Source organism: Chelonia mydas, chromosome 10 (assembly GCF_015237465.2).
Source record: "Chelonia mydas isolate rCheMyd1 chromosome 10, rCheMyd1.pri.v2, whole genome shotgun sequence".
NCBI lineage: Eukaryota > Metazoa > Chordata > Testudines > Cheloniidae > Chelonia > Chelonia mydas.
In genome coordinates this window covers 49012985-49028135 of record NC_051250.2, presented here as the reverse complement: position 1 = coordinate 49028135, position 15151 = coordinate 49012985, and the positions used below count along the sequence as shown (strand labels likewise).

Genomic DNA, 15151 nt, shown 5'->3' with positions numbered 1-15151 from the left:
TGAATTGCCCAGAGTTCAAGGACATTGGTACAAAGATCTGCTTCTTGCTCTGGTAATGACTGTCCTGGATGTAAGGGGCTGAGAGATTTGTTGTTTTGATCCAGGGAACATAGGATCACAGAAGGAACCTAGAACAACTTGTCTAAGGGTGTCTGTTTAATGAATAAACTAGCTTTAGACACTCTTGACAGATGGTGCAGGTTCAGCCTGGAATGTTGGGTCACGTAAGTACATGAGGCCATATACCTAGTAGCCTGAGGCACACTCGACAGCAGTTGTAAAGTGTGACTTGAGAAATATGCACAGCTTGTGAATGAACTGAAATTTGTTCTGAGGGAGACAAGCCATCGAATTCCTAGAATTGAGTAGGATCCTGATGAACTCAAATTTTCTGTATTGGGACCAACATGCATTTTCCCTTTTTTAGAATGAGTCCCAGACAGTCAAAGAGACAGATGATGAACTAAACATGGTGAAGTACCTGATGTTTCAATCTGCCTCACACCAACCAATCATCCAGATAAATGAAGATGTGAATTCCCTTTCTCCTCAAGAAGGTTGCAACCTCCACTATGCAGTAGGTAAATACATGCGGAGCTGACAACAGGCCAAACCGAAGTACTGTGTATTGATAATGTTGACCCGTTGCTACAGATCTCAAAACTTCATGTGACTTGGCAGAACTGCCACATGGAAATAGGCATTCTGGAGAGAAAGGGTAGCAAACAAGCACCGTGATGTAGGGAAGGATGGACTGATGCTAGGGAAACCAGGTGAAATTTTATATCTCTGATGAACTTGTTGATATTTTGAAGGTTCAGTATGGGACTCAGACCCTCTCTTGGACTTGGGGATCAGAAAGAGTCATGGATTAAAACTCCTTTCCCCAGTGCCAAAGGGAAATTCTTCTATGGACCATAGAGTGAGCACAGTCTGAACTTCCTGAAGGAGCACTGACTCCCTGAGACGGTTCCCCAAAAAGGGATAGAGGAGATGAGTGGGAAAGGGGGGAGTGAGAGGAATTGGATAGAATATCCCAGTCTCATAGTCCTTAGGATCCATTTGTCTGTGGTTATGATCTCTCAAGCATTGAGGAAGTGGAATATCTGTTCCCATGCATGGGGGGGAGATAGCAGAAAGATCGCCAGCAATTATATTGCTGTCTTTGAAGGAGAAGTCAAATGTGCTACTTCCAAACAGCAGACTGAGGATGAGCTGGCTGATTCGTACTGGAATTGGTGGATCTCCTTCTCTGTGATTTGTGCTTCCTCCTCAAAAAATTCTATGACTGTGAGCAGCTCCGGTTTGTTTTAGGAGTCCTCTTTTGGGGAAGCTCGGGATAAGAAGACCAACACCTCTTCCTCAGAGAAAAGACTGAGGCCATGTCTACATTAGAAAGCTTACAGCAGTACAGCTGTAGTGATGCAGCTGTGCTGCAGTAAGATCTCCCATATAGCTGCTCTAAGCTGACAGGAGAGAGCTCTCCCGTTGACATAGTGCTGTCCACACCAGTGCTTCTGTTGGTGCAACTTATATCGCTTAGGGCAGTGTTTTTTCTCACTCATGTGCGACTTAAGTGATACTGACAAAAGTGCTAGTGTAGACATAGCCTGAGTCTAGGGGTTTGTCAGAGACCACTGCAGCCTCATTAGTGGACTGCAGGTAGGCAATAGGTGTTTGGTTGAGGGTCCTGGGGCTGAGGTGGGTCTCATGGCCTGCTTCATAAAGTGTTGCTTGAGGCACAGATCTTTGGAAATCTGCATTCTTTTTTTGAAAGAATGGCAGATACTGCACCTATCCTTAATGTGCCCCTCGCCAAGACAGAGAAGGCAGACCATGTGAGGGTCACTATCTGGGATAGACACCCCACATGACAGGCATTGCTAAAAGCCCAGGGAGTGCTGCATGTCACCAGTGTCTAGCATTGAAGACTAATTAGTAACAAACAAAATAAAACCCTAAAACAGACTAAAATAACAAAAGAAATCTAATTATGGGATACTAACTTCTATTTACAGGGAAGGCAGAGAACTAATCTTGCTGACTACAAAGAGAAAAAATCATGAGGTAAACTGCCCAGGAAACTCCAACTCAGGCTATGGGTGGTGATAAGGAACTGACAGGGTCAGGGGAGTGCCACTCTCATATAGCCTAAGGAGGGGCCAGGAGAAGGTGCAGGATGCATGCACGGACCCAATGGGTACTGCTGCAGAAAACGCTCTGGCTCTGGTGTACTGGGCACCCACACACCTGAGTGGAATACACATGTATAACCACTCAAAGAAGAACTCTTGCTTCTCTTCCTCGACCCAACAAACTGTACATTGGATCTCCTCACTTATATTTCAGCCATAGGCCCCAATTCAGGACAACATTTAAACATACATTAAAGTCCACTATTATTCAGCAAAGCACTTAAGTACATGTTTAAGTAAGGAAGTGCTTAAATCCCTTAAGTAAAGATTTCTTTCAAATTACATGACTGGATGGAGACACACTGGAGATTGCACAATCTAATAATTATGAGGGTTTATGCTGAAATATATTTTAGTAATCATTAAAATAATATTAATGTGTTAATATAAAATATGATTTTGTATTGACTACTCAGAACTCTAGTCTCAAGTATGAGTGTTTTCTTTGCATAGTTTTGATGTGCTTCTTTCTTAATATATCCTGTCACTAACACTTTCAAAGGTGGACTACATCTACACAAAAATTAATATAAAAGCAAAAAAGACTATTAAAAATGGCTTTTCTCCCCTGCCCCTTTGTAATTGAACCTGGGCTGGTGTCCCATCAGATTAAGGAAGAGGCAAAGCAAGTGTAAAATTATGGGCAAAACGTTCGACTTTGTGACAGAAAAGTGGCCACTTCATTGGTTGGAGGACTGTTTCACCACTGCAGAGAGTAATTCTAATATTTTAAACAGTGAACTACAAAGTACCTAAACATACCTATAGAATACCTAAACATACCTACAGAATACACATATTTGTATGTCAGTGTCTTTATGAATTTAGCATATATTCTGCCCAATGCCAATAGTATTTAAAAAGGCATAAGGAACATTCACGGAACACAAGAGGTCTGTATTTAACCCTGACGTAAATCAAAACTGTGATTCATCTGAACTAAGCTTAAAGGAAGAATGCCAGAATTACAGTGATGTTTCAGTAATATGAGCTAAAAGTTATGTCCAATTTCCAACCTCAACGGAAGAAACACTGCTGGTAATGTATTCCCCCTCAAAAAAGAAACTGCCAGATTTTAACCTCAGCTGTAAATAACTCCAGAATCTTTCACTAAAAGACAAACTTTGGTTCACAGTAGTGTAGTCCTGTTTCAAGAGGACTATGTTAATGCAAACTAGCAAGCTTTTAGTTTGCGTCTGCAGCATCCACATGGGGGAGTTACAGGTCAGCACTTTGGTGCGTACTGCTATTCACACACCCTGTAGTCCAAACTGTGGGGCGTATAGGAGTGAAATTTCCAGCCCCATACTAACAATTTACTCCTGAATTGCTTATGTTTAAGGCTAAGATTTTGTCAGATATTTTTAGTAATAGCCACAGACAGAGCATGGGCAAAAGAGAAAAATTCATGGAAGCCGTGACCTGTCCATGACTTTTACTAAAAATATCCCTGACAAAATGGGGATCTGCGGGTCCCCACACTGCTTGAAGTGGGGCAGCTGCGCAGGCTCTAGGAGCAGCCTACAGCAGCTGAGGCCTGAGGGGCTACCCCTGCTGTCTGCAGCTCTGGGGGGTCCCTCGCTGCGTGTGGGGGCCGGGAGTTGTGGGGTTCCTCCGCTGCCCTCAGCCGCTGGGAACTTGGGGGTTCCCCTGCCACGGCAAGGAGCTGCAGGGTTCCCTGCTGCCCACAAGCTTGGGGGTTCCCCTGCTGGCAGTGGCCGGGAGCTTGGGAGTACCCTGCCATGCATGGCAGCCAGGAGCTGTGGGGTACCGTGCTGCCCACTGTGGCCTGGAGCTCCGGGGACTGCCAGAAGCGGCAGGGGTATCTTGTAGCTCCCTGCCACCGCAGGCTGAAGTCATGGAGTTCGCTGGAAGTCTCAGATTCTGTGCCTTCTGTGACCTCTGTGACTAAATCGTAGCCTTACTTATGTTCTATTGTCTGCTAACCCAGTGACAGGAAAATGGTACAGTATGTGGTCTTGCTGGGAGGACAGAAGAAGCAGAAATGTTCTCTGCCACTACTAAATCCTGGATGAGTTATCTCAACTCCAGATAGTCTTTAAACTGATTTTTTGGGCAAAGGAAAGATGGTGTTCTCTTTACCAAGGATTGTTTTGAAGAACTAAGGAATTTGTTTGGTACAGTGGATTGTGCTTGAATATGGAATTTATCATTGATATTAACAGATTAGGAGAGACAGATTATTATAATTTTGTATTTTACAAGATTAATATAGGAAGATTGTAATCTTTGCTCCAGTGATTATATGGACATAGCAGCCTTTCCAAATTCATCTATCCATCTATTTCATGACAAAAAACAGTTACTCACTTCTCATAACTGTTGTTCTTTGAGATGTATCGTTCATGTCCATCCCAATCAGGTGCGTGTGCACGTGCACGTTGGCCAGAAGATTTTTCCCCTCACAGCATCCATCAGGTTGGCCTCGGTGCCCCCAGTAGTCTCGCCCTCATGGCGCCTAATATACTGCCCTGCCAACCCACCACCCCTTCAGTTCGTTCTTGCAGGCTACTCCGACAGAGGGATAAGAGGGTGGGTATTGGAATGGACATGAACAACACATCTCGAAGAACAGTTATGAGGACTAACCGTTTTTTCTTCTTCGAGTGTTTGTTCACGTCCATGCCAATCAGGTGACTCCCATGCCAAATTCAGGAGGTGGGGTCGGAGCTGTCCACTGATTGGAGTACTGCTCTTCCAAAGATTGCATCATCTCTGGCCGGCCTGGTGATTGCATAGTGCACAGCAAAAGTGTGTATGGATGACCACATTGCCACTCTGCAGATTTCCTGGGTGGGAACTTGAGCCAGGAACACCGTAGATGAAGCCTGTGCCCTGGTAGAGTGTGCTGTGATCGGAGACACGGGAACCCCTGCCAGATTGTAGCACTCACTGATACAGGCCATTATCCGTGATGAAATACACTGGGCTGAAACCAGCTGACCTTTCATCCTGTCCGCCACTGCCATGAAGAGTTGGACTGACTTCCTAAATAGTTTTGTTCTCTCGACGTAAAAGGCCAGCGCTCTGCGGACATCTAGATTGTGGAGCCTCTGCTCCCTGTTGTTCGAATGAGGTTTAGGGTAGAAAACAGGGAAGAAAATGTTCTGGTTGATGTGGAACTGCGACACAACCTTCAGAAGGAAAGCATGGTAGGGCCTGAGCTGAACCTCTGCCTTAAAAAATGCGGTGTAGGGCAGCTTTGAAGTTAGGGCCTTGAGCTCAGACACCCTCCTGGCCGAGGTTATCGCCACCAGGAACACAACCTTGTAAGAGAGGTAGAGCAGGGAGCATGTTGCTAAAGGCTCAAAGGGATGCCCCACGAGTCTAGAGTTGACCAAGTTGAAGTCGCAGGCAGGGACCGGCTGGCGAACATGTGGGTACAACCTTTCGAGCCCCTTCAGGAAGCAGCTGACCATGTGGTTAGCAAAAACTGAGCAGCCCTCTACACCCAGATGGAATGCTGAGATGGCTGCCAAGTGTACTCTTATAGAAGGCAACGAGAGACCCTCTTGTTTCAGACACAGAAGGTAGTCCAGAATGTGTAGCACTGAGGCTAGCATTGGGGGCGAGTTGCGCTACGCTGAACATATTGAAAATCTCTTCCACTTGGCAAGGTACATGGCCCTCGTTGAGCGTTTTCTACTGCCAAGGAGGACCTGTCTAACATGGTCTGAACAGGAAAGCTCCGACACATTCAATGATGGAGCTTCTACGCCGTGAGATGGAGTGACTGCAGGTTTGAGTGTTGGAGATGTCCGTGATCCTGTGTGAGAAGGTCCGGGAAGAGCGGCAAGGTAATTGCGGCTCCCACAGACACGTCTAGGAGAGATGTGTACCAATGCTGACATGGCCAGGCCGGTGCTATCAGTATAACTCGAGCACGATCTCTGCGAATCTTGAGCAGGACCTTGTGAACGAGTGGTATCGGCGGGAAGGTGTATAGGAGAGCTCCTCCCCAGCGGAGGAGGAACGCATCCACTATGGAGCCCGGGCTCTGATTCTGGAAGGAGCAGAACTGTTGACACTTCCTGTTGCGTCATGTGGCAAAGAGGTCGATCAGGGGACATGCCCACCTCTGGAAGACTGAACATGAGACATCCGGTTGAAGGGATCGCTCGTGGCTGCGGAACAACCTGCTGAGGCGGTCTGCCAGCTTGCTGAACCCCGGGGAGATACGACACCTGCAAGTTGACTGAGTGTTCTACACAGAAGTCCCATAGCATGAAGGCTTCCTGGCACAGGGGAGAGGAGCGTACACCCCCGTTTGTTGATACAGAACATCGCAGTCGTATCGTCCGTCATGACTGATACACATTGTCCGATTAGGTAAGGCGGAATGTCTGACACACTAAGCGCACTGCTCTGAGCTCTCTGACATTGATGTGGAGGCGCGATCTGCTTGCTTGCGACCAGACGCCTTGAGTCCTGTGGTCCCCAAAATGAGCTCCCCAGTCCAAATCCGACGCGTCCGTCACCAACGGCAGGAATGGCTGTGGGGCTGCGAAGGGGACCCCTGAGCACACCTGCTGGATGTCGGTCCAGCACAAGAGTGAATCGAGGATAGGGCAAAGCAGGGTCACGATCCTGTCCAAGCTGGCCTGGGCTCATCGATAGAGTGACGCTAGCCACGACTGTAGCGGCCGAACCCTGAGTCTGGTGTGTCATACCACGTACAGGCTGCCATGTGCCTGAGAAGCTTCAGGCAGTTTCTTGCGATAGTGGTGGGGAACTGCGTGACTCCCTGGATCATGCTGTTGAGGGCTTGAAATCTAGCCTGTGGGAGGAATGCCCTGGCTTGGGTCAAGTCCAGTACTGCCCCTTTAAACTCTATCCTCTGGACGGGGGGCAGAGTTGACTTTGCTTCGTTTAGGAGCAGACCCAGGTTCTCAATAAACGAGACCGCTTGTGTCCTGGAGCGGCCTTTGATCAGCCAGTCGTCGAGATACAGAAACACCTGTACCTGATGTCTCCACAGGGCGAATGCTTGAGCAATTTTTTGAACATGTATCCTACAATCAACTGGTGGATGACTTATCACAAACTGGAGATTTATTTACTCTTTTTTGGCTCCTTTATAGTTTGCACAGCTGTTTGGAAAACAACAAATTCCACACAAATATTTCCAGAATATGGGATTATCTGCTTCTTTCCACTAGTTCCTTTAAAATGGAGCTTTGTCTCTGAATGTTGCCAATATTTTGGTCTAATGTCTTATAATTGGCTTAATAGTAACTTACGTATTAGATCAAGAATGACCTAAATATCTTTCTCTCCTGTGAGTCAGATGGTGCACTGGGAGGCAAACAAGACTATATTGTAATATATAGCAGTGTTTTTCAAACTTTTTTTCTGGCTACCCAGTTGAAGAAAATGTTGATGCCAGCGACCCAACGGAGCTGGGGATGAGGGGTTTGTGGTATGGGAGGGGGCTCTGGGCAGAGGTGCGGGAGCGGGGTCAAGGCTCTGGGCTGGGGATGCAGGGTTTGGGGTGCAGGAGGGGCTCAGGGGTGCAGGAAGGGGTCAGGGCTCTGGGCTGGGAATGTAGGCTCTGGGGTGGGGCCAGGAATGAGGGGGTTGGGGTGCAGGAAGGGGCTCTGGGTTTGGGGGGGCTCAGGGCTGGGGCAGGGGATTGAGGAGTGGGCTTACCTCTGGTGGCTCTTGGTCAGCAGCGCAGCCGGGGTGCAGAGGCAGGCTTCCTACCTGTCCTGTCACTGCGGATCGCGCTGCACCCTGGAAGTGTCCAGCAGGTCTGGATCCTAGGCGGAGGCGCGCAAGCGGCTCCACGCGGCTCTCGCCCGCAGGCACCCACCCCCACCTCAGTGGAGAGCAAGTGCTCGGGCAGCACACAGAGCCCTGTGGCCGCCCTGCCTACGAGCCGGATCTGCTGCTGGCTACTTCCGGGTAGGAATTACTAGTTTTACCACTAGTTTTTACTGGCCGGCCGCCAAGGTCCCTGGGTGCTGAGCAAGGTGACCCAGTACTGGCTTGACACATGAACTCTGAAAACACTGATATATAGAATGTTTAATTTTTGGCTATGCAAGAACGTATCTCAGACCACATATCCAATTTCTTCTGTAACAGACTCTTATTGGAGTTTTTCTTTTTAATTCCATCTTCCCTCTCTTTTAAATCCTCTTTTCAGGATAATGACAGCTTAAATTTCCGTAGTGTTCAGCACTACAATAGTTTTGCGATAGTTTTGTTTTGTAGAGGAGTACAGAGACAATTTTACAAACCTGCAGGAAGAGAGTGTCATCTAATGGTTAAAGCACAGGACTGGGATGATTTGATTTCTGGCCCAGCTACTGACTCACTACATCACTTGCAGCATGTCTCAGCTTTTTCCTCTGCCTCACTTTCTCTATTTATGTAATGGGGTTCATAACACTGATAGCTCACATGGTGTTTTGATGCGTAATTTAATACTGAAAACTCTACGGTCCTTGGAAAAAAGCTGCTAAGTAAGTGCAAAGTATAACTTATTTTGTGATAACCCACTTTCCCCCTTCCTTAAATCTGTCTGCTAGTGCAGCCTTCTAACAGATATTACAAAGGGAATGAGGTGTATACAATGTCGTTGTAGCCGTGTTGGTCCCAGGACATTAGAGACAAGGCGAGAAACATCTTTTATTGGACCAAACTTCTGTTGGTGAGAGAGACAAGCTTTTGAGCTACACACAGCTTGAAAGCTTGTCTCTCTCATCAACAAACGTTGGTCCAATAAAAGATATTACCTCACCAACCCTATCTGCCTAAGATAGTAGGTATCCATGTAAGTGTAACTTTAATAGGCAAGTTTACTGGATGAAATGCAAAATTATTACTTCTAAACTGATCCGCAGCCAAAAAATTAACACTAAGGGAGCCCCAGGAATCTGTTCACCTTCAACAAACGACCAAAAAGAGCAACCACCAACCAACCAACCAACCAAACAGCTGTGTGAAGTCAACGAACAAACAAGTCAACTGGGAATATTCTCCCTCCTGCAATGATAGTGCTCATTTGCTTGGAAAAGTGTCATTGGCTGCACAAATTAGCTGACAGGGCAGAGCACCTAAGGAATAGGTAGTATTCTGGGACCATTTCCCTCAGTTTTAGGGGACAAAAGTTGCTCATCCGATATGCTAGAAATCTCTACTTGCCATCTTCTAAACTTCTACTTGCAGCAAAGAACTGCCTTGAGCCTTTTGACAATCCCACAAAACACAATATAAAACAAAAAAACAAACAAAAACACCCCCCCCACACTTTAGAGTCAGTACTCTGGAGCCCACACATGTGCACATTTCATACCTGTCAAAGCAGCATGGGCCCAGACTGCTGACTAATATTAATGTAATCCAACTACTTAATGTGCTGTTTAGAAAACATTTGATCCAGTACTTGGCCACTGCAAAACATTGTGTAAAACTGCAAAATGTAAACTAACTGCAGCTACTGAAACAATCTGTGAACTGCAACAGGAAACTAGTGATCCTTGCAACACTACTGTAGTTTAAGCATAAATATGACAGATTAAAAAGCTTTTCATGTCAAGACCCTACATTTGGGGTCCTGTCTTCACTCTGCAATATCTGATGACATCAATAACACCAAAAAGAAGGCAGGGAACTGCATTCCTTCAACTGCTTTAGTTGTTGATGAAATCACTAACACTTGAAAGAAAAACACAGATCTAAGATTTTAGCAGATACATATAACAAGAAATTATTTTCAACTACTTTGCTCTAATGTAGATTTATCTGTAATTTTGAAGTCTACATATATAGTCTGTTAATGATGCAAGGTCTTAAAGAGTCTTTGAGATTTTTAAAAAAGCATTTATTATTCATCTTTAGCTTTCCCGGCCTAATGAGTTAGGAAAAGTTTCTTTGTTTATTAATATAATTCCATCCTAGCTACATTATTTAAGACCTGTTTTTAGTATAAACAGAAACTATTGATGTTTGTTTTGTAAGAGAGAATTTTTTTCAGATCTCATATTATTACAAACATTAAAGTTGGCTAAGAATCTGTCACACATTCCTTTTCAACTCTAGCATTCCCAATTTTTGACCCCCTTCACTCCATGATATGCCATGTCTCATTACCTCAGCAGATTTTCTCAGAGCCTGCATTGGATAGATTCTAGACTCTTATTACTGGCAAGAATTCACTTTTTGTCAGCCAGGTACAGTAGCAGTTAATATAAGCTCCCAGTACATTACTCTGTGTTCTGTCTGAAAGGATAAAAGTCTAACTTTTTTTAAATTTCTCATTAGTATGATAATGTTCCACCCTAGACCTACTGTTGCTCTGTTCCTTTCTTCCAGTTTGTTTTTTCAGCTATTGTACTAGGTAACACAGGGCCCTATGCTTAGCTTAACAGCAGTATAATCTTTCGTTTTAACTTCTTCCTTTGTTAAAAATGCCTGTTTACACTAGAAAAACCACACTGATCCAGGCTTTAGTGCTTGCCTTATGAAGTTTCTTGTCTCCTCATTCACTCTTTTACTGAGGGATATAAAGTTACCTTTCCTAGCCCTGGTCTACACTGGGGGGGGGGGGGGGAATCGATCTAAGTTACGCAACTTCAGCTACATGAATAACGTGGCTGAAGTCGACATACTTAGATCGACTTACCATGGTGTCTTCACCGTGGTGAGTCGACTGCTGCCGCTCCCCCGTTGACTCCGCCTGCTCCTCTAGCGGCGCTGGCGTACAGGAGTCGACAGGAGAGCGCTTGGGGATTGATTTATCACGTCTAGACTAGACGCAATAAATTGATCCCTGCTGGATCGATCGCTGCCTGCCGGCGGGTACTGAAGACATACCCATAGATTATTTGTCTTCAGTTCTGTTAAAAGTTTTGCTTAATTTCCTGGCACAATACATGATGTAAACTCTGAACTGAGCTGTTGGCTGACTCATAGGCAGTCTTCTATTCCCTCTTTCACAAAGTATGTTCAGACTGGAGTTCCTATTGCTATTGCCTTGACCTCCGAGCAACTGGCAAATCCTCAAGTCCCGATACTGGATAGATAGATATTTTATTTTTGAAATGTTAACTGCTTTCAGGTTACTGTGCTGAAAAGTGACTGTCTGACTAAACTGGATTTGAGAACTACCTTGATTCCATAAGATCTTTCAGTAATAGGAGTCTCCCACTGCTGTTTTTCTGTAGGTCTGTGTACAAGTTTAGAATGTGGGCTGCTTTCTGCCCAGCATTAGGGTGATGCAAAAATCACACAAACCGGCAGGAAGTTCAAGAGGAACAGAGCTTCCTGGCACACAAGGGAGAATGTCCACTGTTCCCTGCTTAAAAGGGTGTAGTGTATGCTCAACCACTTTTTGACTAGCTGGTTCTGCTGCTCCTTCTTCTCAAGCCTTCCCTTCCACTTTGAGGTGGCTTGCAGTTCCAGATCACATGATCCCTACACTCAAGTGAGTGCAAGAACCATGATTATACTCAACGTCCATGAGGGGGCATAAGCTCTTTTCACCCACCCACCCACTCTTGTCCATCCATTCACGGTCAGGAATCTCAGGATACCATCTAGTCCTATATTTTTCAGATATCTATTTAGAAGATAATCTAACAAAGTAATCCAACAGACTTTTTAGAATTCAATCCGATTTTATGTACTACAGATGCATAATGTTGCAATTTGCGCATAGCCTGGGGAACCACAGTAGAATACTATCAGGGTGCTCTAACTTGCACTGGAAACTGGTCTGGCACCAGGACAGGTCAGGACAATAGGATTCAGCCCTAGAGATTTTTATTATAGGACTCTGGCAATACCTGTTTTAGTTTGGAACATAATGACAGTTAAATATACTGGACTGAACACTAGTCTTCTGCCCCCTAAATTTCCAACTGTGAGACTAAATCTCATTAATTTCTGAGCAGTTAAGGGTTATTGTCACTAGTGTCAGTGCTGTAATACAGAACTGATTTAATATAATTTTATTATATCGTAATCTACTACTTCTATTGTTTATTGTTAACTATGAACAATATGCTCTGTGTCTACATAATACCTGTGTACACAATAAGCCACTCATCTGTATTTAGAAAACCTAGAATTCCTAGCCACATCTTCTAATTTTTCTGGTATTGTATGCTAAAAATTGTTAATTTAGTAAACACTTCTTCTTTCATGTGGCTGGTATAGAGGAGCAACTACAATTTCACCTGAAGTTGATCAAACCAAATGGCTACATCAGGAGTAGAGAATTTATGGCAGCAATGCCTCCTTCATATTTATAAATTGGGCAGTCGGTAGTGATATGTTCGATGGTCTGTCATGGGGAACCACACTTGCACACCAGGGAGTCCTTGATTTTCCATTTGTGCATTAGATATCTGCATCTACCATGGTTGGTTAGAATTCAGTTCAGTGTTGATCAAGATGACCATGGAAGTTCAAACCCAGGAACCTTCTGTGTGGGATCTGGCACAAGGTGCTTATTTTTTAAGTCTTGTCTAGCCCAATTTGCTTTCCAAGCTGCCTTCTGATCTAGCCTGATTGAATGAGGCTTAACGAATGTTCCCAGAAAGGCTTGCAGGACTTAAGACGCTGCGGGAGTTGTGTGTGGTGTTGTCAAGGTCTTGGTAAATAGGAAGACATCTGTTTTCCTGGATTTGCTGAGCTTTGCAGAATGTTGCAGCAGTTCGGCATATCGAAAGGGGAGCGATATTAGACAGGACAGGTAGCCATAGTGTTGGAGTCGACTTAAGGGTTCCCATGGTGCACCGCATCACTGTATTTAGCTGGGTATCCACGAGTCATATGTGACTGTATCTGCTCCATACTGGTGCACAATATTCAGCTATTGAATGTACAAGTGTTATTGCAGATGTTCGCAACACTGATGCTGATGCAACCCAGGTTGTACATGCTCGTTTCTGGATTACGTTGTCTCTCGTTTTTATCTTTGCAGCTATGTTCTCAAGATGACCACGGAAGGAGAGGGTGCGGTCGAGTTTCACTCCGAGACACATTAGAGTGTAATCGTGTAGAGTGGAAGATGGCAGCCTTCATGGGGCCCACTCTGTTAAGTGAGAATTCAGAACGAATGCCATCAACTCGGTGACCGAACGTCGCTCAGTGATCTCCCGGTATTCGGAGCAGCAAGTAAACACTAAAAATGTTTTATTCGTTTCTCCTCTGTGAGGACTAGTCAAGTGCATGGGATTTATTTTTTGGAAATACTTCCTATGAATACCTGAGCCTTTGAAAACTTTGTCAACATTCTAGAAGAATTTATAAAATTTCGCAGACTTCCCAACAGATATGCTGTACTCCAGTAGGAGTAGAATGAGCCACCAGGAATAGGATTCCTGCAGAGTTTATAAGTTCTTCAGACACAAGAGGTATAAAAATAAAGAAGATACACAAGAAAACAGATGAAACAAGAGAAAAATCAGATTAAAAGAAGAGAAGCCACAGGAGCTAATGACGGTGACTGGTGAGTCCAATGAAGCAAAAAAAAAAAAAACATTATAGTTAGTTCAAGTAAAAAATAAAAGGTAAATTTCAGGTAAAAAATCACGGGATTGTTGAGTTTCTACAGTGGTACAGTTGAACCAGATGACTGAAGGCACTATGGTTTACCAGTGTTTCAAGGAGAGCCAGGCACATGCCCACCCTGCTACTGGCTGACAATCAGGCTTTAACTAGGAGTTTCCTGGCAGCCACACACAGGAAGCAGAAATCCAAGAGTACTAATCTGTCATAATACTTACTCTAATTATTAAGAAATGGAAGTCAACAACAGTACCCTCTACCCCAGAGCATTTATGATGTGCCATTTGATGGAGATGCCTAGTGATGGCCATCACTGATAAAATCACATGGAAAATGGGAACAATTTGTTGATTATTATTAGCCGTGCAATTAATATCAGAAGCTCCGAGCACAACAAGGGGGAAAAGACAATGTGGTTAAGTAGAACCTGCATCACTAGCAGCTGACTAATAATTTTGTTCACAAAAAGTATCCAAAAGTCTGAGTTGGCTGTGTTTTCTAGTTGTTATTTGACTTGCTTAGATTATATGTATTTATATATTACTTACCATAGCAAACTAGGGAAATACAACCTAAATGGAGCTACTATAAGGTGAGTGCATAGCTGGTTGGAAAACGGTTCTCAGAGAGCAGTTATCAGTGGTTCACAGTCAAACTGGAAGGGCATATCAAGTAGGGTCCTGCTCTGTTCAGTATCTTAATCAGTGATTTAGAGAATGGCATAGAGAGTACACTTATAAAGTGTGCAGATGATACCAAGTGGGAGGGGCTGTTTTGGAGGATAGGATTAAAATTATCTGGACAAACTGGAGAAATGGTCTGAAGTAAACAGGATGAAATTAAATCAGGACAAATGCAAAGTACTTCAGATTTGAGGGCTGGAGCACACCCTAATCTCTTGTGTCACTTTTTACACTTTGTAAAGTTTTACACTTTGTAAAGTTCTCCAGGCCCTGTAATGTACATTTGAGATCGACAGTTTATATGGAAGGTCTCAGTCTGGGCAAACCAGGCTTCTCTAGAAGTTGGTTGAAGGAGCAACTACTGGGGCTATTACTGGGTAAACTAGTGATATCATGAACAAACTAGTACAACTACTGGGCAAACCTGGCCCAGCAGAGCAGGAACATTCTCTTTCCCTTCCTTATCCTTAGAGGGGACTGCAATGCTGCTCAGATAGCAAAGAAGAGATCTACAACAGGAATGGAGCTCTGAGATGCAGGTTGCCAGAATCATCTTCTCTATCTGTGTGAGCAGCCATATTGATTCTTGGCTGGGGGAGCCTTAAACAGAAATTCTAGTGGACAGAGTAGATTATGGATGGCACTGCAAAATTAAGTTTCAGTAGTTGTACAAACAATTTCATTTCTAAATTGTTTTCTATACTTACCTCTTCTACATTACAATCGTATTTT

At 44.4% G+C, this 15151-nt stretch overlaps 1 protein-coding gene across 15 annotated transcripts in view; it reads right to left on the bottom strand.

The window, feature by feature from the left end:
* Positions 1 to 15151, bottom strand: part of SCAPER (S-phase cyclin A associated protein in the ER) — a 356135-nt gene that overhangs the window by 148371 nt on the left and 192613 nt on the right. The gene's annotated exons all lie outside the window — the stretch shown is intronic.